The following is a 27508-nucleotide window of genomic DNA, read 5'->3' on the forward strand; positions in this document are numbered from 1 at the left end:
ACATTATGTATATTTCTCAGTTTTTCAGGAGAGTACTGCAGACAGAAGAGAAAGGAATTCACATTTTCTAAAGATACTGTTAGGGATTGGATTTCTAAAAAATGCGTTCAGCACAGTTGCCTTTGTAGTTCAAGGATACGAGTCCCCTGAGTACTCTTGTATAGTGAATGCATCTGCCATTGCCATTCACAACAATTTGTAACTGGGAAAGCTTGATCTCTGAAAGAGCAGCGTTGCTAAATGGAATGCAGCAATCTCCACTTTTCACAGTTGGTATATTGCAGCAGTTATAATCATAAACAAGATTAATATACAATTAATTTTGCTGCCCTACTGATATATATATTAATAATTCACAGTAGAAATGAGGAATTAAGAGATACAATTCAGTTGAACCAGCATGCAGATGTAAAACATGCATTCCCAAATCAAAACCTTCTTGATGTCAATGAAACTACTGGTTGGAGTAATTTTGACCATTTTGTTTAGGGCAGTTACATTAATAAGACAATATTCGGGTCTGATGGTGCTCTGCTTGTTTTATTCTTTATTGTATGTATTCTAGATAATAGATAGTATTTGATATACAGTCAATGTGCTTAAAAATCTGGTCTTTCAAATGTGAGTGTAAAACAAAATGTTTTTAAAATGTGCCTTAACTTGACAAACCATACATTTAGATGTCATTAGTACTGAATGGAGAAATTCACCAAATTATTTTTCACAGCAATTATACTGTGTTTGCTGGTGAGTTTGTTTGTTGAATATTTTCATGAAAACTTGCCATGCGCCAGATAATACAAACATTTTTCTCCACGAGCCCCATGATGCTTTGTGAGGCCAGCATAAACATCAAAGAGCTATAGTAGCCATGTGCAGAACATTCATGAATGCTTACTGTAAGACCTGGCTAGATAAGTCTAACTGTAGCCCACCATATCTCTTGGCTGCTACTGGATCATATGCACCTGAGGAAAAAAGACAACATACCCTAAGGCACATGACAGTACTTCGCATCTCACCAAGGTGACCCCCACTCTTCTCTTTGCAGTCATTTCAACTCAACCTCCCAGTGCTCTTTGATTGTATGTGGGTTGTCAGTGAACTTAAAAAGGTAAAAATGTGTCCAAAGCCACAAAGATTGACAGACACCGATTTCCATCCCGGGTGCATATAAAAAAATAAGCAAAAAACTTAAGTACTTTAATTTGAGTAATACACTAGATGACCATAATGAGAATAATAAGAGTACTGCCACTGGATAAGTAACATTGATCGCTGTGTGCTGGCAGTCCAGCACTATACCACCCCAACCCTAACCCTAACGACTACCCTTCATCAGAAAACAAGGACATGCTGTGAAACAATACAAACATATGATATAAAATCATTGACAAAGCATTTGTTTTTCTTCAATGAATGTATCTACACACAGATAAATCAGAAACAAAACAGACCATCTAGCTATGCCTTGAGCAACCTCAAACAATGGAATGAGTCAGTCCCACTACTTTGTGGCATGGCCAATCTGTGCCCCAAAAGTGGAAATGGTCTATATTTTATTCACTTGTTGCTAGTTTGTAATTGTTTGTTGTATTTTGCTTGAGATATTCCTTTGTCTGTGTGTTTTTGTTATTTGAGGCACCGTGGCACAGTAACCCAGCCACAGGGGATGCACAAACCAGTGTGTTTCTTCGTGCCAGTCCCAAGCCGGGATAAATGGGGAGGGTTACGTCAGGAAGGGCATCCGGTGTAAAATTTTGCCAAATCAATATGCGGGCAACAAAACAAATTTTCATACTGATCGGTCGAGCCCTGGGTTAACAATGACCGCCACCAGTACTGTTGGCCAACAGGGTGCTGGCGGAAATTGGGCTACTGTTGGCTGAAGAAGAAGAAGAAGAAGAGGGGGGAGACGTGTCTGGAGGCAGGAGGAGAGGAGGAAAGTAAAGACAGTGGAACTGAGGGTAGGAATTCTGAATTTTGGCAGTATGACTGGTAAGGGGAGAGAGTTAGTAGATATGATGGAGAGAAGGAAGGTTGATATATTGTGCATGCAAGAGACTAAATGGAAGGGGAGTAAGGCCAGGTGTATTGGAGTTGGATTCAAATTGTTCTATCATGGTGTGTATGGAAGGAGAAATGGGGTAGAAGTTATTCTTAAGGAACAGTATGTCAAGAGTGTTTTGGAGGTGAAAAGAGTGTCAGGCAGAGTAATGATTATGAAGCAGGAAATTGGAGGTGTGATGATGAATGTTGCTAGTGCATATGCACCGCAAGTTGGGTGTGCAATGGGTGAGAAAGAAGATTTTTGGAGTGAGGTGGATGAAGTGATGAACAGTGTACCCAAGGGACAGAAAGTGGTGATTGGAGCGGATTTCAATGGGCATGTTGGTGAAGGGAACAGTGAAGATGAGGAGATGATGGGTAGGTATGGTGTCAAGAAGAGAAATGAAAAAGGTCAGAGGATAGTGGATTTTGCCAAAAGGATAGACATGGCTATGGTGATTACGTATTTTAAGAAGAGGGAGGAACATAGGGTTACTTACAAGAGTGGAGGAAGATGCACATAGGTAGATTGCATCCTATGCAGAAGAGTCAATCTGAAGGAGACTGAAGACTGCAAGGTTGAGTTTAGCGGGGAGGTGAGACAGGCACTGGGTGGCAGTGAAGAGTTACCAGACAGCTGGGAAACTACAGCAGATGTAGTAAGGGTGACAGCAAGAAGGGTGGCTGGCGTGACATCTGAAAAGATGAAGGAGGAAAAGGAAACTTGATGGTGGAATGAGGAAATGCAGGAGAGTATACAGAGGATGGCGAAGAAGAAGTGGGATAGTCAGAGAGTACAAGGAGATAAGGCACAAGGTGAACAGAGAGGTGGCGAAGGCTAAAGAAAAGGCATATGATGAGGTGTATGAGAGGTTGGACACAAATGAGGGAGAAAAGGACCTGTACCGATTAACTAGACAGAGGGACCGAGCTGGGAAAGATGTGCAGCAGGTTAGGGTGATAAAGGATAAAGATGGAAATGTACTCACAAGCGAGGAGAGTGTGTTGAGCAGATGAAAAGAGTACTTTGAGAGGCTGATGAATGAAGAGAACGAGAGAGAGAAGAGGTTGAGTGAGGTGGAGATAGTGAATCAGGAAGTGCAATGGATTAGCAAGGAAGAAGTAAGGACAGCTATGAAGAGGATGAAAAATGGAAAGGCCGTTGGTCCAGATGACATACCTGTGGAAGCATGGAGGTGTTTAGGAGAGATGGCAGTGGAGTTTTTAACCAGAATGTCTAATGGAATGGAGGCGTGGAGAAAAAGTGTACTAGTGCCGATATTTAAGAAAGAGGGGGATGTGCAGGACTGCAGTAACTACAAGGGAATAAAATTGATGAGCCACAGCATGAAGTTATGGGAAAGAGTAGTGGAAGCTAGGTTAAGAAGTGAGGTGATGATTAGTGAGCAGCAGTATGGTTTCATGCCAAGAAAAAGCACCACAGATGCAATGTTTGCTCTGAGGGTGTTGATGGAGAAGTATAGAGAAGGCCGGAAGGAGTTCCATTGTGTCTTTGTGTACCTGGAGAAAGCATATGACAGGGTGCCTCGAGAGGAGCTGTGGTATTGTATGAGGAAGTCGGGAGTGGCAGAGAAGTACGTAGGAGTTTTACAGGATATGTATGAGGGAAGTGTGACGGTGGTGAGGTCTGCGGTAGGAGTAACGGATGCATTCAAGGTGGAGGTGGGATTACATCAGGGATCGGCTCTGAGCTCTTCCTTATTTGCAATGGTGATGGGCAGGTTGACAGACGAGATTAGACAGGAGTCCCTGTGGAGTATGATGTTTGCTGATGACATTGTGGTCTGTAGCGATAGTAGGGAGCAGGTGGAGCAGACCCTGGAGAGGTGGAGATATGCTCTAGAGAGGAGAGGAATGACGGTCAGACAGAATACATGTTTGTAGAAGACAGGGAGGTCAGTGGAATGGTGAGGATGCAGGGAGTAGAGTTGGCGAAGGTGGAGGAGCTTAAGTACTTGGGATCAACAGTACAGAGTAATGGGGATTGTAGAAGAGAGGTGAAAATGAGAGTGCAGGCAGGGTGGAATGGGTGGAGAAGAGTGTCAGTAGTAATTTGTGACAGACGGGTATCAGCAAGAGTGAAAGGGAAGGTCTACAGGACGGTAGTGAGACCAGCTATGTTATATGGGTTGGAGACGGTGGCACTGACCAGAAAGCAGGAGACAGAGCTGGAGGTAACAGAGTTAAAGATGTTAAGATTTGCACTGGGTGTGACGAGGATGGATAGGATCAGAAATGAGTACATTAGAGGGTCAGCTCAAGTTGGTCAGTTAGGAGACAGTCAGAGAGGCGAGATTGTGTTGGTTTGGAGATGTGCAGAGGAGAGATGCTGGGTATATTGGGAGAAGGATGCTAAGGACAGAGCTGCCAGAGAAGAGGAAAAGAGGAAGGCCTAAGCGAAGGTTTATGAATGTGGTGAGAGAGGACATGCAGTTGATGGGTGTAACAGAACAAGATGCAGAGGACAGAAAGATATGGAAGAAAATGATCCGCTGTGGCAACCCCTAACTGGAGCAGCCAAAAGAAGAAGGCACTGTAACACAGTGGTTAACACTCCTACCTCACAGTCCAGATCACATATGTTGCCACCATATAGGGTCAAGCATAGTGGGCAAACTTCTCCCTAACCCTCAGGGTCACTTAAAAGACCATTGCACCATTATAATCAACTCAAAACTAGTTCCTTCTTCCCCACTGACTTCAATGTATTTTGCAAAGTTTTTAAACATTTCTGTGATTTTGCCCAACTAACAACAAAGCAAACTCCTCAGTGTTCGCCAATCACTAGCTGTTATGTTCAATCCACTTATTTGAATGTAACTGCAAGAAGACAGGACCCGTCTCAGCACTGGCACTAGGCAGGTACCAACCCTAGATGGAGCACCAATTCATGGCAGGGCAAATTAACACATAAACACACCAACATTCAATGAAATCAGAAGAAATTAAGAGTTGCGAGTCAGTCTAACTGGAATGATGACGTAAAACATGTGGTCCAAAATAAAAGCCTACACTCAGTATGCAGCAATTTTTGAAGTGAATCTAAAAGGATTTACCTGCCATATAGAGGAGATGCTTGGTTGTTTCTGTTTGACAGTTTATACATAAACTTTACTGCACACATCAATAAATACAAAAAACCTATTCCACTACTGAATAGCCACTCCATCTACAGTTTGTTCATCATGTGCTGTAGATATGGGTACCACCTGAACAGCTTTAAAAATGTGTTAGGTTTAGAAAATTCCTCTGTCCTGCATCACAATTTTCAATGTTATGCTGCTTGGTGAGATGAAGTTTTTCTTGGCAGCATGAAGAGGACCACAGAACTAGATGTAACAACAGCTTAAAAACAATAGAGTAAATGTTGAATGTTCCCAATTTAGAGGTGGGGCAGGAGGTGCACTTCTAAATTGGCTGGTTAACAATGACTGTTCCCATTGGCTATAAAAACAAAGTCCCGCCCTTGCTTCTTTCCATCGGCGCTTAGATCATTTTGGTAGTAACGTTGTGCTAGAAGACTGACAAAAGCCACGTGACCAAAAAGTTTTGAAAAATATATCGTGTGCACTCAAAACTTAACTCACACTTACACAGTTCACTCAAAACAAAATACATGGTGCTCACACATGGACTTTGGCAGTAATCTAACTCCATAGAAGCCCTTTCTTTTGTTTTACAGAGCTTTTATTTATTCATTTATCAATTGATCGATTGGTTAGATATATTAAAAATCCTGTGAGTCTTTTTTCATGTTTCTGCTGCTATATGCATTTGAATTTGCTCATGGGCTTAGTAGCATTTATCTCTGTCAGTTCCTGAATGCCCAGACCTTCTGTGCTTGATTCAGCAATGCCATGTGTATTTAATGATTAACTCATTGTGAACTGATTGTGACAATTCCACTGGAGAAATATGCATAGAAGTCACAACTTAACTGGTGTGTAGATTAGTTTGGCTTTCTAACAGCTCTGGATCCTTGGCTTTAAACTACAACTGTTTAGTCTAAGTTCTCCTCGTGTATGCGCACTGTGCGCAATATTTGTGGAATACTAGGGCACTCCAGCTGCCCTAACCCCAACACAGACAGGTGGAGACACAAATGTTGCACAGCACATGTTTATTTTTCCCTGTGGGAAACGCTTTCCCCCTGTTTCCCACTTGTACACCACAATATCAACGGCAAAGCACAGACCTTTCTCCTCCAGTCCTTTTCACCTCCAGTCCTCCTCACAGGTTTCATCCCCTTCCTCCCAACCCTGGGATAGGAGATAGGAGAACCAGAAGGACTCCAGGTGCTCAATGATCTTCTTCTGGCAGCACTTCCTGGTGCGGAAGAAGTGCTGCCAAACAGGGCCCAGTAAACGTCCAGGTGCTCCCTGGCGGTGGCAACGGGCCCTAGCAGGGCTGAGCTTCCATGCTCCAATCCCGTGGCCCCACTACAAGCCAAGGGGGCTACCCTTAATTGGTCCGGGGGAGACAGTATTCAGAATAAGCCCTCTAACCAGCTCTGTCTGTGCCGAAGGCATCCCAGGCCGGGTAAGGGCCCTGGCGGTCTGCCACATATGATAAACAGTAACAGCATCAGCTGTTCCAGGAACCACAGGAACACAAAGATATCAATTCACGTCTGTCTTATACAGATATGCTAGTTTCCTCCCACATCCCAAGGATGCACAGATAAGGCAGATGGGGTAGTAGGGTGACAGCTCTCTGAACCTGGATTCACAACTTTGCCCAGGAATTGTCTTCTATGAAATCTGCATGCCTCCCTTTTTGGGTGTGTGTTTTTCCAATTAACTCCCGCCATTCCAAAGATGTGCAGGTTCATTTAGCTGAATAATCGTGTTGGCCTTGTATGATCGAGTGTGTCCTGCAATGGCCTGGCAGCCTATCAACCTCCTGCCTTGCACACAAAGCTAATAGGATTGGTTTCTTGTTCTCTGTGAACCTGACTTGAAATAAAAGGCTTTATATATTTATTGATATATTTAGGCATAACAAGTAGTTACCAAGTTATACTTCTATGTGATTATTGATTCTGAATTTTTACAACATTTTTAAGAGTATGAAGGGTGCACAGGCCATTATCCAAGTCTGTGATCTCAAGTTCAGTCCTGGGGTAGCTCTGTGGCTATAAGTTTTTATTCCAATCAGTTTTCCAGATCAACAACTTATTAATACTTCACGTAATTGTTTAATCAACCAGCCTTTTAACATTTTTTCCTTTGTTTATTTTGCATTCAGATAAGTGTTTCTGTATATTAACACATGAAAGAAATTAAGAAGTGTACAATATTTTATGTGCCACAGTTTTCAAATGCTTAACTTTTTTAAAACTTTATTTTTTAATTCACCTTTGCTATAGAGTTTGATCTATTAATTGCATCCTGACCCGCCTGTCAATACTGACACTTGGAGACCAGCAGTCCAGCTGATACTGAGTACTAAATAATAGCATTTTCTTCATTGTCACGTTCACTTGTGGGATAATTACTAAGACAAAGTTTTAATATCCAGAACATCATAAAAGAGCAAAATCTAATTAGCATGAAAGATAACCCCCCCACACACACACACACACACCCATGTAACTCACATAAATGTTTGACATATTCTAATAAAAAATTAACAATCCCTGTTAGTAATTTCTGCTTTAATCCACAATGAGTAGAAACTGGAAAGCAACAACTTTTTTATTGAACACAGAAATCCATTTAGGCGGCACGGTGGCGCAGTGGTAATGCTGCTGCCTCGCAGTAAGGAGACCTGGGTTTGCTACGTGAAGTTTGCATGTTATCCCCATGTCTGCGTTGGTTTCCTCCGAGTGCTCCAGTTTTCTCACACACTCCAAAGACATGCAGGTTAGGTGCATTGGCAATCCTAAATTTTCCCTAGTGTGTGCGTGTGTGTGCACGTACGTGTGTACCCTGCGGTGGGCTGGAGCCCTGCCTGGGGATTCGTTTCCTGCCTTGCGCCCTGTACTGGCTGGGATTGGCTCCAATAGACCCCCGTGACCCTGTGTTAGGATAAAGCGGGTTGGATAATAGATGGATGGAGTCCATTTAATAGCAGAAGATGATTTGGATGGACAACTGCAGTTACAATGGTCCATAGGACTGAATTTGAGAATCACAAGTTGAAACCTTTGCTTTTTGGTGTAACTCATTTTTAAAATAAAACTAAAATCAAGCCATTAATTATCTAAACTCACTTATTAAAGTTTTGGCTCAAAGGAAGGTTAAGCTTTTCATAGCAGCACAAGGCATATGGATGCCAGTCTATTACAAGGCATACACACACCCATAAATAGTCACTGGGTGTTTAGGCCGTGGGAGAAATGAACTCCCTTACATAAAACAGCCACAGTGACCACACTGAGATTCAAGCACATATTTTTGTAGTTGAACATCTAGCCACTGGGTCACCAGATCACCCAGTAAGAGTAAAATGCCTTTAAGTTAAAAATTACAAAAATATACATGGCTTTACACACTTTTAATATGTTAGTTTTAAAGATATTTTTAAAAAAGGAAGGAAAAAACAGTGAACAGTGATGGTTTACAGATGCAATGTGTTATTAAAACACAGAAATAGAAAGAAAGTGACAAATTCCTAGCAAAAGAAACTCAGGTTCAGCCCCAGATATAGAATGTAGCCCTTCTAAATGATGCCATCCTGAACTGTTAAATACTCAGATTTCATGGTTATGAAGAAGCAGACTCTCCAAATTTCAATTGCCCTCAGGGCTGGCGCCACCATTAAGGTGAATTAGGCATTTGCCTAGGGCACAGATCATGGGATTGGGGGGCACAGCCACACGGTTACCTACTGAACAGTCGGTTGGCACACTAATAAGCTTGGCCTAGGGTGCAAAACAACTGAACACCGGCCATGATTACCCTAAAATATAAATACAATGTATAAAGGTTAGTCTCAGTCTAATCCAGTTTGCTAGTTTTTCATAAATTATGATTTATTACTAGGATAAGGTTAGATTTTTTTGTGTCAATTCATTTCATTGTATGAGATTCATCCGTCCATTCTCCAACCCGCTACATCCTAACTACAGGGTCAGGGGGTCTGCTGGAACCAATCCCAGCCAACACAGGGTGCAAGGCAGGAAACAAACCCCGGGCAGGGCGCCAACCCACCGCAGGGCACTCACACACACACACACACTAGGGACAGTTTAGAACCGCCAATGCACCTAAGGACTGTGGGAGGAAACCAGAGCCCCCGGAGGAAACTCATGTAGACACAACAAATTCCACAAAGGGAGGACCCGGGAAGCGAACCCGGGTCTCCTAACTGCGAGGCAGCAGCGCTACCCACTGTGCCACCGTGCCGCCTAGTATGAGATTGATAAACATATTTTAAAATAATGAAATGTGAACAAATTAAACTACATTTAGATTTCAAACAGTCTTCTGTCTAATTCTCTTAGCCAGGGTTCTCAGTGTTTAAACCAGTGGTTTTCAGCTTCAGTCTGCAGGTATTAGTCCAACCAATTTTATAATCAGTGCATTATTCTTACTTTTATTTGATTTCATTTTTAGTTACCTGACCTGAAGTTTTTGAAAGATTCATAAATATTTCTATTATTTGCCAGAACTTTAAATGCTTTTGTTTCTTTTGCAGTTTTCTTTTCAGTTAACAATTTATTATACAGTTTGTTCCCTTAAGTGTGTTAAAATGCTGATGGTAAACACAGGTGTAAACAACATTGAAAGCTAAAGGGAAAACAATTAATCTTTTACTCATTAAAAACATGTCCAACAAATGAGCAGGCATCTGATCATAGCTCTGAGGTAACTGCTCCCTTTCAGCATCCAGTGTTGTCAACATCTGGATACAAGGAACAAACACTATATAAAAGGGTGAATTGAAAAGAAAATTGTAAAGAAAAGAGAATAAAAGGGATGTTTCATTAAATAATGAGGTCAATTAAAAACACATTAATGATACGGTGACAATTGGTTGGAACAAAACTCACAGTCAGAGTGGCCTTCCTGGAATAAACTAGAGTTCCACTGCTTTAAACTGTCCAACATCCATTCATCAACAGATTCAGCCCTTCATCAATGCTGCTTAATATATTTTATTACTGTTGAAGTTTAAATCCTAATGCAGCAGCTTTAGGTGTAAGAAATTAACCTGCTATGGATAACTCACCAGTTAACCTACAAAAAGAAAAATGGAGTATCCAGACACAGGGAGAATGTATGATGTCCACAGAGGAACACAGGGAGCAGATCACGAGATAGTATGAGCGATAAGAAGTTTGACTGACAAGCAGCAATATCAAACTCGATCCAATGGACCCTCTGGGGGCTGAAGGTTTTTGTTCCAACTGTTTTTAATTGGACTCCTAGCTTAATTAAGTGAGCTGATATTTCCCAGTTTCTGTGTTTTGGGGTCAATGAAGAAATTACAAAAGTAAGTGTGTTATTACATTTTAATAAAAATTAAGCAGGTGCATGTGGATAATGTCTTTTTTTTACTTTTTATTTATGTTCATCATGATTTTCATTCTGCTGTTCCATCATTGACTAATTAGTGGGTCTGACACTGAAGCACTTGGAGCCTTTCATCATTTGGTGTTGTTCACCCGGGTGTCTCCTTTTCTTATTTTTAATTAGTACTATTAGGATACAAAGAAGGGAACAGATTACACAGAAAAAGGGAAAAATAATAGGAAAACAACAAAAAAAGACTTAACCATTAAAAGCTGTAGCAAATTAGAGAAATATTTCTAAATGTCTTATAATATAAAAATCATACTGTTCTGCTTTTCCGAAGAAAACAAAAAGAGCAGCAAATTAAATGAGATCAATTATTGTCAATTATTATCACTTACTTTGAATCTGGTTGGAATAAAACCCTGTAGCCACAGAGGGTCCCAAGGAACGAGTTTGGGAACCGTTGCTCTAGAATAGGGGTCTGTAAAACTGGTCTCGAGGGATGTAGTGGCTGCAGGTTATTTTGTTCCATCCCACTTTCTTAATGAAAAATCAATTTCTGCTTTAAAAGCACTCAAAAAAATTGCTCAACCAATGTCTTCATGCTTCATTTTAGTTATCTCACTTGTTAAGCTTCCCACCCTTAATTGTTTAATTTAGTCTTAAACAGCAGCATTCACTGATTTTAATTGCTACTTTTTAGTAATAAGATTCAAATGACAAGAAACCACCAGTTCTCCAAACTGACTTGTTTTCATTTACAACAGTGTGTATTCATCGTGAACCACCTGGTTTAATAAAATATTTGGAAAGAAAGAGAAGAGAAAAAAAGGAATGACTGAGAATTTCTAATCCACTTCATTTGACTGACATTCTAGGAAAGCAAAATATCTACAAAACAAAAATAACTTGATATTGTAGAATGAAAACACTAACAAGATATAAAATTAAATAAGACATGATTTTGCATTTTTTAGAAAAACAGAGTTTCCTTAATTATATTATTTTTGTAGGCACAGGCACTATCATAAGCACAGAGACAATTTATAGTGACCATTTAAACTACCCTGGATATAACTGGCATTTTGGAGGAAAGGAGGAGTAACCAGAGGAAACTGACCCAAGAATACAATAAAAGTAAGAGATGTCAGCTTTAGAACAGTGACTACTTTAATTCATGTTTCTTCCTGCTCAGGGCATGGCATTTCTCTTTTAGTGAGCCAGCGTGAATGTATATCAAGGCCCAGTTTGTTGTGATGCTTTCCCAGAAAACTCATAGAACAGGTATTGTCTCTTGTATTAATGCAGAACTGTAGGCTATTCAATAATTTCTTTCAAAACTACTTAATAATTTCCTCATCATTAGACTGAAGTTAATGTTTACATACAGTATAATTAAAATAAAAATATAACTTATAAGTAGTTTCATTTAAGCAATCTGGTTTGCATGTGGAGTGCTGATTTCAATTGATGTTTATGTGAGATATGCATGTCTTTTCATTTCCGTTAATAACTAGCTGCATACATTCAATAAGAACCTGCCTTTTTCTAACCAGTTACTGCACATCAAGTGTCTCCAAAGCAGTGTCTGCAGTCTGAAGCGCCTGAGGTTCAACTTTTGAGGGTAAGGTGTATAGCTGGGGGACCCCTGTGACTGAAGCTTTTCATCCCAACCAATTTGTGCTTCCTCCCTTAAGTAAGCTGGTATTTCTCTGTTTCTAAGCTTCAGTGTCAATACAGAAATGACAAAACTGGGCTTTGTAAGGTTTTACTTTTTGGAACATAGCAAGGATTTCAGTATGTTACAAGGTGATATGTAATTATTTATCCTATTGTTTAAGAGTATCATCATCATCGTGATTTTCATTGTGATATTCCTGGTGTTCAGGTTATTTAATCCATTGTTTGTGAATGAGCATGTTAGTGGGTGTGATGCTAATGGGGCTGTAGCCTTTCAGCTTTCATTGTTCTTTGCCTGGTTATCTGTACTGCTGTTGTTAATAGTCATTATTAAGATATTAGCGAGAGAACAAAAAAGATAAAATAATAAGGAAAATAACAAAAGATTGCTAATTTTGTAAAAATTCAAATATTTCTAAATGTATTATTAATGTGTGCCTCAAACTACTGCACTTTTCTCAATGCAGAATAAAAGAACAAACAGAATATTAAAAAATGAAGTCAATTATAGGAAGAATAAATCTCTGATTGTAAAAGTGGTTGGAATAAAAACCTGCAGCCACACTAGGTCCCCCTGAAATTCACTTAAGAGCTATTGACTCTGAGTATATGTGCCATAAAGAATAAACAATGACACTGTTAACTCACAGACCCAGTGTTGCTCTTTGTTCCTGTGGAGTTTGTCTGTTTTCTTCGTGGGCTTTCTTGGGCCTCTTTTCCCCTTGTGCCTTCTTAAAGATTTGCTCATTAGGTTGAATAGTGATTACAAGTTGAATTCAGTATTATGTGTGACTGAGAACTGCAGTGAATTGGTGGCCTGTCCACTGCCATTTCCTGTCTTGTGGCCAGTATTGCCAGGATAGATGCAGGCACTCATAGAACTCTAAACAGAACTAAGTTAGTTTGAGAAATAATGTTTCTATTACTTTAGAATTGGGTTTTTCAACAGCTTTCTATACTCCATGCATTAGACACTTATTGCTGTGCAACACAATGCCTTTAATTTTTTTACATACCTTGGGTAACACTTTAAATGTGCATAGCCCCACTGAATAGTCACTGTCCAACACAATGACTTAATAAGTTGGCTTAATAAGACTTACAAAGCACAACAGGTAATACAAGCATAAAGCCTACCGACAATACATATATATTGTCCTTATTGCTCTGTAATAAATACTTAGCAAAAAACTTGTTGGTACCTAGCTAATAAATGCAGTTTATAGTCAGCCTGTAGAAAGTCGAACGTTTTGTTTTCAAGTATTACCTGCACGGGTGTCGTGACTGTAAATTACGTAACTGTGTGCGTTTGACGGAAGTGAATGTGATTTAGCAGGGAATTTGCGAGCGCTCCGGGACAGAACTGTATGCCTTCTACAGTGCATGTGTTTCAGAACAGCTACTAAAGGGAAAAATCTCAGTGCGATACGCGCAGCTTTCGTTTCAGTGTTTATGTTTGTTCCTTAATTCATTATGTAATTCCTTTCATTCCAATAATGAAAGATGTTGCAAAAAGCAACACGTACTGCAGTTCATTAAGATCGGCAGCAGTATCTATCACCTCTGAACTTCATCAGCACACCAGGAGCTTCCCTAGTGATAGCAGGCGATTTCTTATTTTGCTGGTTAGCGGTCCTATAAGAATACATACGGTATATGAATAAGTCAATTATTGAAAATTCACAAGTATTTAAATTAAATTCAGATCATATGCAGGCCGGAGTATTATTTTTGAAAGGCTTCGCCATATAACTCAATTTTATAAACTGTGGATTTGATGATAGGTAGCCTATCTTTTAAGTGTCTGAAATATGTCGAGCGATAGACAAGTCCAAAATAATTAATTAAACAACTTTGACGGACCTCCATTCTTACATTCGCCAGACAGTCCATATTTTAATACATAATTCCAGAAAAAAAAGTTGTCAGTGAACACTGGAATATTTAAAGAAAAATGAAGAGGAAAGAGTAAGACTTACCGTGTGTGATCGTTAGGCTGAAGCCGCCGAAGCTGAGTTGTGTGTAATGGCAGGGAGGAGATGATCTGTTAGGAGCCGACACTTCAAGTCGTTTTTGTTAGAGAGCGAAAGAAGGAGGTCCTTGAGAGAAACAGAGGGTTGGGTTTAGGTAACGTAGTGGTGCTACCGGTAGTTCATTCGAGGAAACATTCCACATATGCATCCACCAAAACACTTTAAGGTCATCTTGGCAGCACCGAGAACAAGGCAGTAAACTAATCCAGAAAGGGCAGTATCACATATTGAGACAAATAAATTAGGCTTTTACTGCGGCCGGATAACTAGACGAAGCATAAATAAGCTGGTATAACGAATACTTTTTAACTTCAACTCCAGTTGGAAAACTGCTGTTAAGACATTTAGTAAATGAATGATCCTTGTGCCCAAATACAAATGTAGACGTACCAATGCCTCTTTTGATCTATTAAATTTGAATTTCAAATTTTTAAGGAGTCGCTTAAACTTTTAAAAGCAGAGATATATTTACATTAATTACAATAACCCTGCACGCGAACACATTTTCACATCTTAGAACAGGTTTTTCTATGCAACGCGCTTAATATAATAATAATGATAAATAATTGATGTTTTTCACTTGAATTACAAACGCAAGTATCATTTAAAAGCTCTCGCTGTAATACAGCGGTTATCAAACTTTCGTATTTCGCGCAAACCTAACCCCCTACCCCACCCCCGGGCTATTCTACCTTGAATAATTCTGCGCCCCCTGAATAATATAAGATAGATGAGATACAACTAACAAAGGTATGATACTCGTGCGGTGTCGCGGTATCCTATCATTTTTACTTCCTTAAGATTGCTAACGGTAGTTCATTCGAGGAAACATTCCACATATGCATCCACCAAAACACTTCAAGGTCATCTTGGGAGCACCGAGAACAAGGAAGTAAACTAATCCAGACAGGGCAGTTTCACATATTGAGACAAATAAATTAGGCTTTCACTGCGACCGGATAACTAGACGAAGCATAAATAAGCTGGTATAACGAATACTTTTTAAAATGGACTTATGTATGTCCATAACAGGTAAAAGGTGAGAACACAAAAAACTAATCATTGAGCAAGACCCATTTTTACATAAATTAAAAAAAAAGACTATTCAAAATAAATGAACAGTAATGGACAATCAGTGGGGCATATTAGCCAAGACAACTTGACTTAAAGCGGTAAGGTGTCACACTTCAAACTCATTATTTCAAATCAAGTTCTTGAAGTGTAAATGTAATTTAGTTTTTTTTTTTATTGTGTCACATTTTTGGTGCGATTTAGGATGAAATATCTGACCGTATCGTTATACAATGGAAAGGTCTGTTTTTTTTTACTTCAACTCCAGTTGGAAAACTGCTGTAAGACATTTAGTAAATGAATGATCCTTGTGCCCAAATACAAATGTAGACGTACAAATGCCTCTTTTAATCTATTAAATTTGAATTTCAAATTTTTAAGGAGTCGCTTAAACTTTTAAAAGCAGAGGTATATATACATTAATTACAATAACCCTGCACGCGAACACATTTTCACATCTTAGAACAGGTTTTTCTATGCAACGCGCTTAATATAATAATAATGATAAATAATTGATGTTTTTCACTTGAATTACAAACGCAAGTATCATTTAAAAGCTCTCGCTGTAATACAGCGGTTATCAAACTTTCGTATTTCGCGCAAACCTGACCCCCCAATTCTACCTAAAATAATTCTGCGCCTCCTGCATAATATAAGATAGATGAGATACAACTAACAAAGGTATGATACTCGTGCGGTGTCGCGGTATCCTATCATTTTTACTTCCATAAGATTTGCATGTGTTCGGCTAACTTCGATGAAATATTTACAATTTATTTTTTTTAAAGTGCTTTAATAACTGTTAAAATGCCATGTGTGGTTTTTGATACTAATCCCAAAAACATTTTATGTAAAGAAACGATTGAATATGTTTTAATTTTTAAAAATCTCGTAAACGAGGGCACCGATGAAGTCAATCTGCGCGAGACGAACGTATTTTCGTCCGACAAGTATTATACCGCTGTTAGTTGTATCACGAAAAGAACCCAATACGCAGTAAATTATTGCAGTCGCGCCGCATTATCACCTGATCCAATGTTACCCGAATGCTCGCGACAGATACCGATACGTTTCGAACTTTCTCGATTGAAAATACGCGACTATAAAAGCAGCAGCAGCAGCGGCGCCACTCGTCGTAGAAACAAATTTCAAATAGGAAAGGAGCTCAGAGTGTCTATCTCGAATATCAAACCAAACCTGGACAGGCCGTGTACTTTAAAGCACGCACATATTAGTCAGTAGATCTGTGCTTTAGAAATTTTTTATTTTAATTTTAGTCCTAATGCATTCGTTGTGATTATATGCCTGCAAATTTAAATTTGAAATAAAAATATAAAAAAATAAGTTTGATGTCTTTATTCGATGCCCCCGTTGTACAGCTTCGGGGCGCGCCCCACAGTTTGTGAACGCTACTGTAATACAGTAAAAATTCGTTTATTCATTGTTGCGGCAGCTGCGGTTCGTTGAGCGAGTCTCGGAGGTCTAACAGAGGACACAACTCCATTGTGAAGGGTTAACTGAGGACGAAAGCACAGCGCAGCCTTTTTCCACCTGTATGGGAGGCATGAACTGCACAGAAAATATACAGTATATTAATGTTTGATTTTATGCGATTCTTTAAGCTGGCTTTAAAATCTTCCTTTAAAACAGTCTCACTGATCCTTTCTCATTTAGTCTCTCAAAATCTTATTTCACATCAGACCCCACCCTGTCATTTTGTGTGTGTGTTGGCCTGTTCTTACAAGCACAACTCCTATCAGTGTGAGAATCGCATCGCTGCCATAGGTAGACATTCTAGGTTTTATGTAAAACATCCAGAACAGTAGTGCATAAACATTAATAGGAACGGTCTATATTAAATGGCAAGGGACCTTGACCTCATTTTGTTTCTTGTCAAAAATATTTTTGCAAGAAGCCTAAAGTAAAATAATAATACAATTAAAATAGAAACATATATGACAATACAGTAAGTATAATTAATACTGTATTGCCTTAGTGTAAAACTTTGTAACTATCTGTAAGACACAGTATCTGAAGAAGATATTTAGGTAAAATTGTCTATTTTTTCATATAATGAAATTTTTCTATACAATTTCATTATAGAAAACATTTCTTGTACACATTTTGTCTGAGTTTGGCAACAGTTTGCATTGTTTAGGACCATTTACAACCTTGACAACATCTGGAAAACCTCTAAATGTTTATAATGCAACATATAACTGACCATGGCTGAATACTGGTTCTGGCAAGTAAATGCCAACTTTTTCTAAGGTTTGCTCTTCTGAGTCTTTCTCTTTTAGCGTTTTTCTGGCGCTCATTTTCTTTTTCTTCAATCTATCTATTTGCTCGTATATTTCTTTGTCTTTCAGCCTTTCTGCTGTTGATGTTTACTTGTTGAGATTGCCGTTCTTCCAGGAGATGTTGCATATATAGGATTTGATTGTCTGTGTCTTTTGTCCTACTTGATGTGTCCTTTTTTTTAGGTGGCATGTTGTTAGTAGATATGTCCGTAATATTTCATTTTACAAAAATACTGGCTTGTATTTGGCTGTAATATGCGCCACTGTATTATGTGTCTTTAATTTTCTCTCGCAGTGATACTGGTTTGTATTTCCGTAAAATGCCTGTAATTTTCTCTGATGGTAATACTGGCTTTGATGTCCGTAATATGACTTTAATTTTCTGTCACAACAGTGGGCAATCAGCAGAGTGTCCCCAGCAATTGATTTAATGTGTGGCGTGTAGCTGATAATTGTGCCCATTGCGTCTCCCCAGCAAGTACTGTTTAGTTCCCCAGCAAGTATTTGAATCTGCGATGGCATGCAGCTGATTACTGTATGTGTGGCTTCTCCCCAGCAGCGCATTTTACGTGCGCGGCCACGACTACCAAATCAGCACTCTCCCCAGCAATGGTGTCCTTTATTTCTTATAATGCGCGGCCGTGGCTAGGCCATTCACTGTGTGCCCAGCTTCCAGTGTGTGTGCTTTATTTGCTTATCACAGGCGGCGACGGCTCGGCTATTCACTGCGAGCCCAGCTTCCAGTGTGTGTGCGTCCAAGGTGCGGTGTGCATGGGCGGGGCATGGTGCAATGTGTGGCCCTGCACATGTGCACTTCACCAGAAGACACACACACGGACACCTGGACGCACACAGGGGTTTTATTAAAGATGATTGTAGGAGTTGGTGAAGTCCTGGGTTGTTAAAATCATGAAGGTGTAGCACCTTGCGGGGGAAGAAAACATGCCACAAAACATTTTCTCAATGCAGGCAAAAACTATTCACTGTTTTATTAAATGTGCTCAAACAATACAACAACTGTTGCCTATTCACTCATCACTCCGCCTCCTCCCATACTGCAGTGTGTTTGAATTGTGTCTTCATAGAGGTGCAGTGCTCCCAGCTGCTACACAGGCCCCCCCCCAGAATTCACATGCACGGGCACCATTAACTTTGTTGGGGTGCGCACTATGGCCCTGTATGTGTGCGAGTAGTAGGGTTGTGACCAGATCTGGAGGACCTGACATCTGCATGCCTAGTAGGTACAGGTGTGTTAGGGGAAAAAGGGGCCAGGTCACCAACAGGTGCCAGAAAAGAATCAAAAATCTTAGAGGAATCCAAGTGCGCAAGCTTGAGGTGATTCACCGAGACCGTCTGTTGTTTGCCACCATTGTCAAGCACGAACGTTTTGTCTCCGCGTTCCAGGACTCAGAAAGAGCCATCATAAGGTGGTTTCAGTGGGCCGCGATGTGCCTCGTGCCAGACAAACACAAACTTTGCCGATTGTAGGTGGAATGGGAACCAGGAGTGAAGACAGCCGTGCTGGGCAGGAGGTACTGGCTAGAAAGTGACTTCTGTGTCCGGGAGCAGAGATTGGTGTCAGGTTGCAGTCCAGGGGACAAAACTCTGAGGGATAAAATCCCCGGGCACACGGAGAGGCTCACCAAGCACCAGTTCAGCAGACGAGACCTGCAGATAGTCTTTTGGAGTTGTATGTAACTCCAGCAGCACCCATGGTAGACGGTCGACCCAGCTGTTGTTGGTAAGGAAGGCCTTGAGGGCTGACTTTAGCAACCGGTGAAATTGCTCACAGAGGTCATTAGCTTGGAGGTGGTAGGTAGTGGTAAGGTGCAGGGTTGTTCCAAAGTCTTGTGCCATTGCAGCCCAGAGCTGTGAAGTGAAAAGTGCAGATGTAATGTGGGATGGCGTGCCAAACCATGCAACCCAAGTGTTGATAAAAGCTCTTGCTACTTCTTCTGCAGTTGTGGACGTCAAAGGGACAGCTTCAGGCCACCTGGTGGTCCTGTAAACCACAGTGAGCAGGTGTGTAAAACTGTGAGGTGGAGGAAGGGGGCCAACCAGGTTCACATGAACATGGTCAAAATGGTGAGCAGTCACCAGGAAAGGTGTTAGAGGGGCTTTAACATGGTGTTGTATTTTAGCCTTCTGACATGCAACACAAGCTGCAGCCCAGCTATGAACATTTTCTCGAGGACCTGCCAAACAAATCTGTTCACCACCAAACATTGGGATGCCCTTCACCCTGGATGTGAGAGGCTGTGTATGGTGTCAAACATGCACTGTCTCCAGTTGCTGGGGACAATTGGACATGGGTAACCTGTGCTGGTGTCACACAGGAGCTTAGCAGCACCACCATCCAACTGCATCTCTAGAAAACTGCAGGCCGGTTTCTGCCAAGTGAAGAGCTTGGTCAGCCACCAGCTGTGTGTAGTCAATTACAATGTGTATGGTTGCTAATGCTGGCCGAGAGACACAGTCAGCCACCACATTGTTCTGCTGAATGTCTGTTATAAACTCAGATATGTAAGCCAGGTGTCATTGCTGTGTGACGTGACAGACCATGGTTCAGCAACCCTGGTCATTGCGAGAACAAGTGGTTTGTGGTCAACAAATGCAGTGAATGGCTGGCCTTCAAACAAGAACTGGAAATGTCAAATGGCCAAGTACAAACTCATTAGCTCCCAGTCGAAAGTGCTATACTTGCGTTCATTGGGCCGTAAATGTCTGCTAAAAACATGCCAATGGATGCCACGCATCATCAGCCCACTGTTCAAACACCGCCTCCAGTGAGTGGTCTGACGCGTCAGTTGTAAGAGCGGGTGGAGCATCAGGTAGCGGGTGTGCGAGCATGGCCTCGTCAGCTAAAGCACATTTGGTGTTTGTAAATGCCTCATCCAGGTCTTTGGACCATGTGACAGGGGACTTTGCGGACTGGCCCTGTAGTGCCTCATATAAAGGTTGCATAATAAATGCTGCCCAAGAAATGAAGCAATGATAGAAACTGACCCTGCCCAAGAATACCTGGAGGATGCGTACAGTGCGGGGTTGTGGAAAATCGGTGACAGCAGAGACCTTGGAAAGCAAAGGAATCACAACTCTTTTGAAATGCTATGCCCCAAGAATTCTATGACAGGCACTCCAAACAGGCACTTAACAGAGCCTTGCTAAGAAATCCTGTATGTATGGAATTGGGTAGTAGTCTGGGACAGTATAATGATTTAGGTGGCGGTAATCCCCACATGGTCAGAAACCTCCACATGTTTTGAGCACCTTATGGAGGGGCGAAACCCACGGGCTGTTTGATCGGCGCACAATCCCTAGCCGTTCCATGTCGGTAAATTCAGCCTTCGCAATAGCCAGCTTGTCATGGGCCAGCTGATGGGCATGAACGTGGACCGGTGGACTAGAAGTAGAACTGTAGTGTTCCACACCATACTAGGTTTCTGCTGTGGAAAAAGTGGATTTTGATGGCTGGGGAATTTCGATGAGAAGGTGGGTGAAGTTGCAAGTCATAGCCATCATATTGTACAGGGCAGAGGTAGTGATACTGCTGATTGTGCAGGGAAGGGTGGCAGAGTCCTTTGCATCTGCAATGTGACAGTTCTTAATATCAACCAGCAACCTGTTTGCACACAGGAAGTCCGCACCCAGCAGTGGCCTGGCCACCTGGGCCAAGACAAATGTCCAAGTGAAAGGATTTCCACTAAAAGATAAGGTTGCATGCTGCTTTCCGTATGTGGGGATCCTAGTGCCATTAGCAGCCTCCAAAATGGGCCCTTCTCTCCCTGAAGCCACATTGATAGGTGATGCAGGAAGCATGCTCACTTGTGCATTAGTATCACATTGAAATTAGTGACCTTCGGTATGTCGGTATGGTGGCAGGGGGACGAAGAACAGTGCGAGACGCAGGCTTCCTGATGGGACTGATAAGGCTTGCAGGTGGAAGATAGCTCTGCGAAGCAGAGTACAGGCTGTTGGCCATCTTGGCTAACTTTCGGTAGTCAATGACAGACACAATGGCCAGGGCAGTGTGCACTTGTTCTGACATCTGTTGGAGAAACAGTTCTCTAAATATAAAACAGGGCTTACGACTACCTAGCAAAGCTAACATGTGGTCCATCAATGCAAAGGGTTTTGCGTCTCCGAAGCCCGGCAATAATAGTACCCGCCGTGCCTGCTGTGACTCCGTGAGGCCGTATGTCTCTAAAAGGTATGCTTTTAAGGATAAAAACCTACGCTGTACAGCTGCTGAGAACTGCAATGACATAGTAGTACCTTGTGTCATCTGCTGTAATGTCCCGCAACGCAAACTGTGCCTCTGCTTGGGCGGACCACACTACGGCTTGCTGTTCCCAAAACTCCGATAACTTTAACATCACCGTGTTGGCAGACAGGACTAATGTAACTCTGGAATCATCCAAGAGCATTGGAGCCACCATTGTAGCACCCTGTGAGGGAAGAAAACATGACAGACAACGTTTTCTCAGTACAGGCAAAAACTAATCACTTTTTTTATTAAACATGCTCAAAATATACAAAACTGACGAAAATGTAGCTGCGTTTTCCCAAAATTACCAAAGTTCAGCAGCAAAGTTCTACAGACAAAATATCTGTTTTTTAAAATGTTTTAGTTAAAATTCAAAGTAAAACAATTCACACAAAAAAGAGAAAATTGAAATAGCAAAAAAAAAAAAAGGTTCTTGTTAAGAAAAAGTTCTGTTCAAAACTTAAATCTTGTTACATTTCAACTCATTACAAATCACTTCGAAACGTTTCTGAACTATTTCAAAACGTTGCCTATTCCCTCAACACCCTGCCTCCTCCCATACTGCAGTGTGTGTGAATTGTGTCTTTATAGAGGTGCAGAGTATTCCAGCTGCAACAAAGGATAAGAGCTACAGGTTAAATTGTATTGTGAACCAAGCAACAGTCTTGACTTAACTTGACATAACTGCTTGTTTGCTCATTTCTGTCCATTGCCTTAGCTTACACATGGACTTATGAAAATAATGCAGCAGCAATGTTAATACTCTTAAGTTTCTTCTATGCTTCGTATTAGCAAAGCTGTCTGTGAAGCCTGTTTCAAAATTAACTTTTCTGTTAGTTTTTAAGGTCATTTTGTTCCTTCTGAGAAATGACACGTGATAAGAGGTAAATGATGACATATGTATGAACTTATAAAAGCAGCCAGCTCAATGTAATGAGCACACACACATCTTAGGAGATGCAGCAGGGTGTAGGGCATCTATGTGTGTCTAGCAGTAAACCCCCGCTTCAGACTGATTAATGTCTACAGTGTTTGATTCATTTGTGATATTGGTATTAAAATATTTTAAATGATTCTACAAGTTACAGCTAAAAACTATTAATAAACAAATCTCATCATGTATATAAGTTTACTGCCGGCTCAGGAATTAGTTGTTTGAGTTGTTGTCCTACGATGTTAAGAGTACCCAGTCCAGTCATTTTTTCTTCCTTCTAATTTCTGTACTCTGCAACTCTGCAATGGATTAACCAGGAAGAAGATGAATGTCTAGCCTCGCACATTTAGCAAATAATATATATTTGTAGAAACTGTAAATTTTCGTTTATTTCATCTGGGTACCGCGGAGAGCACTTTTGTTTTGTCAAGGGCATACGATCACAGAAGCTCTAAAGAACAAAATGTTCAGAATCACTCTTAAAAATAAACGTGCCAGAGTGGATCTTTGGAGCGATGCAATAGGGGAACCATTTGTAGTTCCCAAAGGACCCATTGACAAGAATGTTCCAGAAAGAACCTTTTATTCATTTAGATCTGTAACAGGCTTCATAAATAATCACGAATAGATGATTACATTTGTGAAATACCAATGGATCATGATTTTATAAGAGCTGTCACTGCATACAATAACATAAGCTAAAACCAAGTTTTCTTAATCTGTTGTGTCCTGCTACAATACACAATAGCCTACAATAACTCAAAAATGTCTGTTTCTTTTCTACATATTAGAAAGTTTTCAAAGCACAAAGAACCAACTTCATATGCAAAGAATTCCTCCGAGAATTAAATGGTTCTCTCTCAAGAACTGGTTCTACAAAGAACCACACAACTCAGTAAAGAATCACAAAGTGCCATTAAGGAAACATTTTTTAAAGTGTTCATTCATTTTGCCTGGTAAGCAACACTTAAATGTATGCTCCTCTGAAGCAGTGCTTCACATATAAAATAATCCCCTTACCTAAAAAAATATTTATTTACAGGTGGTTAAGTCTACCATTTGGGAGAGTTTCCATGATTTCACATTACACACTATCTTGAGTAGCAATACGGCTAAAAATAATGTGCAGTGACCATAGATTGGCAGAGTATCACCATTTTCCTTTGCTGCAGTTCCTCATAATTAGAAGAATATTCCTCATAGTTATTACGTCCATGCTGAGAAACAACACAAATTACCTGATTTGTAATATTCAGTCTGCACACGTGACTCAAAGGAGGAAATGCCAGGCCAAAGCCTGCAGTTAATATATTGTCATCTTTTTTTTGACTGACAGCTAGAGTGTAAACTAGTGTTTGAATAACATTTTTAAGGCATAACAAAGCTTCCAGCTTTAAATAGTATGACTTGACATAGGCCTTAGATTGTCATTAGATGGAGCTGTGAAGAGGGCATTAGTGTAATTCACACCAGTGACATGCTGGGACAACACTTTTATGGTCTTAAAATTTGACACAGCTACGACAAGCCTATTTCTAGTGAGCATAAAGTGATTCACATTCCCTCATCCCAATCTTGTACATTAACATTTGGTCAGGGTTAATGTTCCGTACTCGGTTTCTCATCTAAAAGATATGCAGCACCTTCATTTAACCATATCAGTGTCTGCAAAGTCAATCCTGGAGGGCAATAATGACTGCAAGTTTTTCTTCCAACCTGATTGCTTAATTAGAAACCAATCCTTGGCAATAACTGATCTTATTTAATTTCATGACTTCTTTGTTTATTCAGTCTGCCGCATCAGGTTATCCATCTATTGTAGATTTTTTTTCCTTCTCAGTGGTATCAATCAAATGATTTGCAGCCTCAAGTGGATCGGTCCTTCACAGTCCACATTTTTACTCCTCAGTTTTCTTCCAAATATTTTATTACACCACATAGTTCATAATTAATACACATAGTGGTAAATGGAAACAAGTTTAGATGGAGAACTGCTGGTTCTTTTTCTATTTGCATTGTACTGCTACAAAGGTGTAATCAGGGGCGGACTGGCCATTAGGACATTTGGGCAATGCCCGGTGGGCTGCAGACTCTGGTCTGATCTTGGGCCGGTCGTTTCATGAAATAAATTTTATGTACTGGTTACTGTTTGACATTAAAATTAATTTTCTAAACTACTAAATATTATCTGTCCAGTACTGCAATTTATATAGTCCTATATAATATACCGTATTACATCATCAAGTTGTTTTAGTTGTCAGCACACAACGTTGCAACGAAAAATTTGGTCAAAACTACCTTTTGCCAATTTCTGTTTCAATACCGTTACATTTTGGTTAGCATATACATTACTGCAATTTATTTATAATTACTTTAGATTATGTATTATGCATTTTACTGTTCTCTGGTCATTGGCGTTAGCTATAATTAGTGTTTTTCAGCTGTGATTATTAGTATGATAAAATAAAGTTATAAAGCACAGGATAGGAATTTTTCATATTAGTTTTTTTTTTTATAGTATATCGTTAAGTTAATGGAACATTTTGATCATGTGAGGTTTTCATTATAACCTCGGTTATAATTGGCAACAGTTTAGATAGAGTTCACATTATAGACTCATAGCAAGTAGCGTCACAAATTTTAAGAAAATGACAATGAATAATGGGCGAGTGGGTTGACCTCATCACCTCACTCGTTGAACGATGCCCAGACCGGTTTTGAGACCCAGTCCGCTCCTGGGTGCAATTAGAAATTGCAAATGCTACTATTTATGACTAAATTAAGCAATTAAGGATTGGGAACCTTAACAAGCAAGACAACTAAAATGAAGCAAAAAAAAATGGTACTTAAGCTATAAGTGCTTCAACAGCAATAACTACTAGGTTGGAACAAAAACCTGTAAATACTACAGCCCTGCAGGACCAGCTTTGCAGACCCCTGACTATGTTATCAGCTACTCATCTCTTCAATTAAAATTATATGCCCAGGGATATACAGTAATGTATTAGATTTAAAGGCCAAAATTCTCTGACCTATCAGACATGGTGTTTCACTGAGAAAGTTTCTTTCAGTACCGTTTACAGAATGCTCCATATGAAGTGCAGCTGATTTTTGAGTGGCATAGCTATAAAGATTTCAATAGATAAATTGACAATGCCTCCTTAAGGCAAAACAAACAGCAACATATTTAACATTCCTCAAGTAGAAGGTTCAGTAAAAAAAAAAGTAATTTTACCATGTAAAACAATGTAAAATGAACAAACAATTCACTATTCAACATAATTTCATTAACTGTAAGCAGAACACACTGTTAATTCATATTAACTGGAAACTTCTTGCTCATGCAATTAGTAAACTGGAAATATTTTTATTCTATGTAGATTACCAAGTAAATATGCAAAAAAAAACCTTTATATAGCAGAAACACAGCCTGGAAATTGTGCTTATTAGATATGGAACAAGATGATCCGAAGAAGAAGAAGATTATTCATGGTCAATATTATCAGTAGTGTTTCCTCTACCCTGTGACGAAGTGATATGTCTGATACGAACTGCTTAACAAGAAACATAAGAGTACTGGTAGCATTCAAGGAGAAGAGAGAAGCATACAAATAACTCCTATCAATTGGAACTCTTTTTGCTTTTAGCTTAGCTTGTAGCCATTCCTAGTGACTCATTCACTTCAGTTAATCACAATGTACAGATCTCATAATAACAATGTCAACATTTCCTCCCTTTCTTATACAATTATATTCTTGTAAATGTACAGTTAAATGAAGATGGTGCTGGCCAGCATATCAAATAAATTACAAAATGAATAGTCACTACATTATATTTTTTAATGGTCACTGCAATGTATGAGTCTGCAGGCATTACTGTAGTTTTGAGTGTTTTGTTCAGTTAATTCTGATTTGTGAAAATGTGTAACACCGAACATGTAACACATGGAGAACAGTCCACATGTGACATTTGCAATGTAATTCAGTAAATGCTTATTTTACCACATGAATCCAGCATGCTTTAAAAAATATACTTTGAGATATCCATAGCACAAATCTCATGCCATATGGGAGTGACTCCTTAGGCTTGAAAAGTAAATTTTCACATTGGTGGAAAAGGGAATGTTATGGAAAGCAATACTGAGTCAGGATATAGTGAAACTTGATCAGTAGTGGAAGGCTTTAAACACAGTAAATCATCTGGTTAGGTCTGTGAGGCAAGATGTAAAGAATCTTCACTTTATCAGCTAAACAAAACCACAAGTTTCTTCTCACCCTTAATGGAATGCTCGTGGATTGAGCTTAAGTATAGAGATTTATACTGTCATTATTTTTAGTGTGTGTGTGAGTCCAAATGAAAATCAGGTAATCTAGGAATAAACATAAATTATAGTTTGGCATATTTTAATGGACTATAACATATATGCTATGTTTAAAACAGTTCCAAACTGCACAAAGATTAGTAGTACTGCCTTATGGATAAGGGTTCTAATAATTCACCTGGCTCTTGTCAGAGTGGAGTTTGTATGTTTTCACTCCTATAACCCCAAAGATGTTCATGTTAGATTGATTGTTGTTTCCTTATTGGACACGTTGTGCATAAGGGTGAGAAGCTCCAGGATTGGCTTTTGCCCAACCGAGGAACCTGAACTGGATTGTAGGAAAAGATGAATTGATCACTCAGTTAATTTT

The 27508-nt window shown here is 39.9% G+C and overlaps 2 protein-coding genes across 3 annotated transcripts in view; one reads left to right on the forward strand and one right to left on the reverse strand.

The window, feature by feature from the left end:
* Positions 1-14327, reverse strand: part of LOC120525379 (amine sulfotransferase-like) — a 104123-nt gene extending 89796 nt beyond the window's left edge. Inside the window, exon 1 of the mRNA XM_039747615.1 lies at positions 14192-14327. The gene's annotated coding sequence lies outside the window, so the exon portion shown is untranslated. The remainder of the gene's footprint in view (positions 1-14191) is intronic.
* Positions 1-27508, forward strand: part of LOC120525378 (amine sulfotransferase-like) — an 88589-nt gene that overhangs the window by 1173 nt on the left and 59908 nt on the right. The window lies entirely within an intron of this gene.

This window comes from Polypterus senegalus, chromosome 3 (assembly GCF_016835505.1).
Source record: "Polypterus senegalus isolate Bchr_013 chromosome 3, ASM1683550v1, whole genome shotgun sequence".
NCBI lineage: Eukaryota > Metazoa > Chordata > Cladistia > Polypteriformes > Polypteridae > Polypterus > Polypterus senegalus.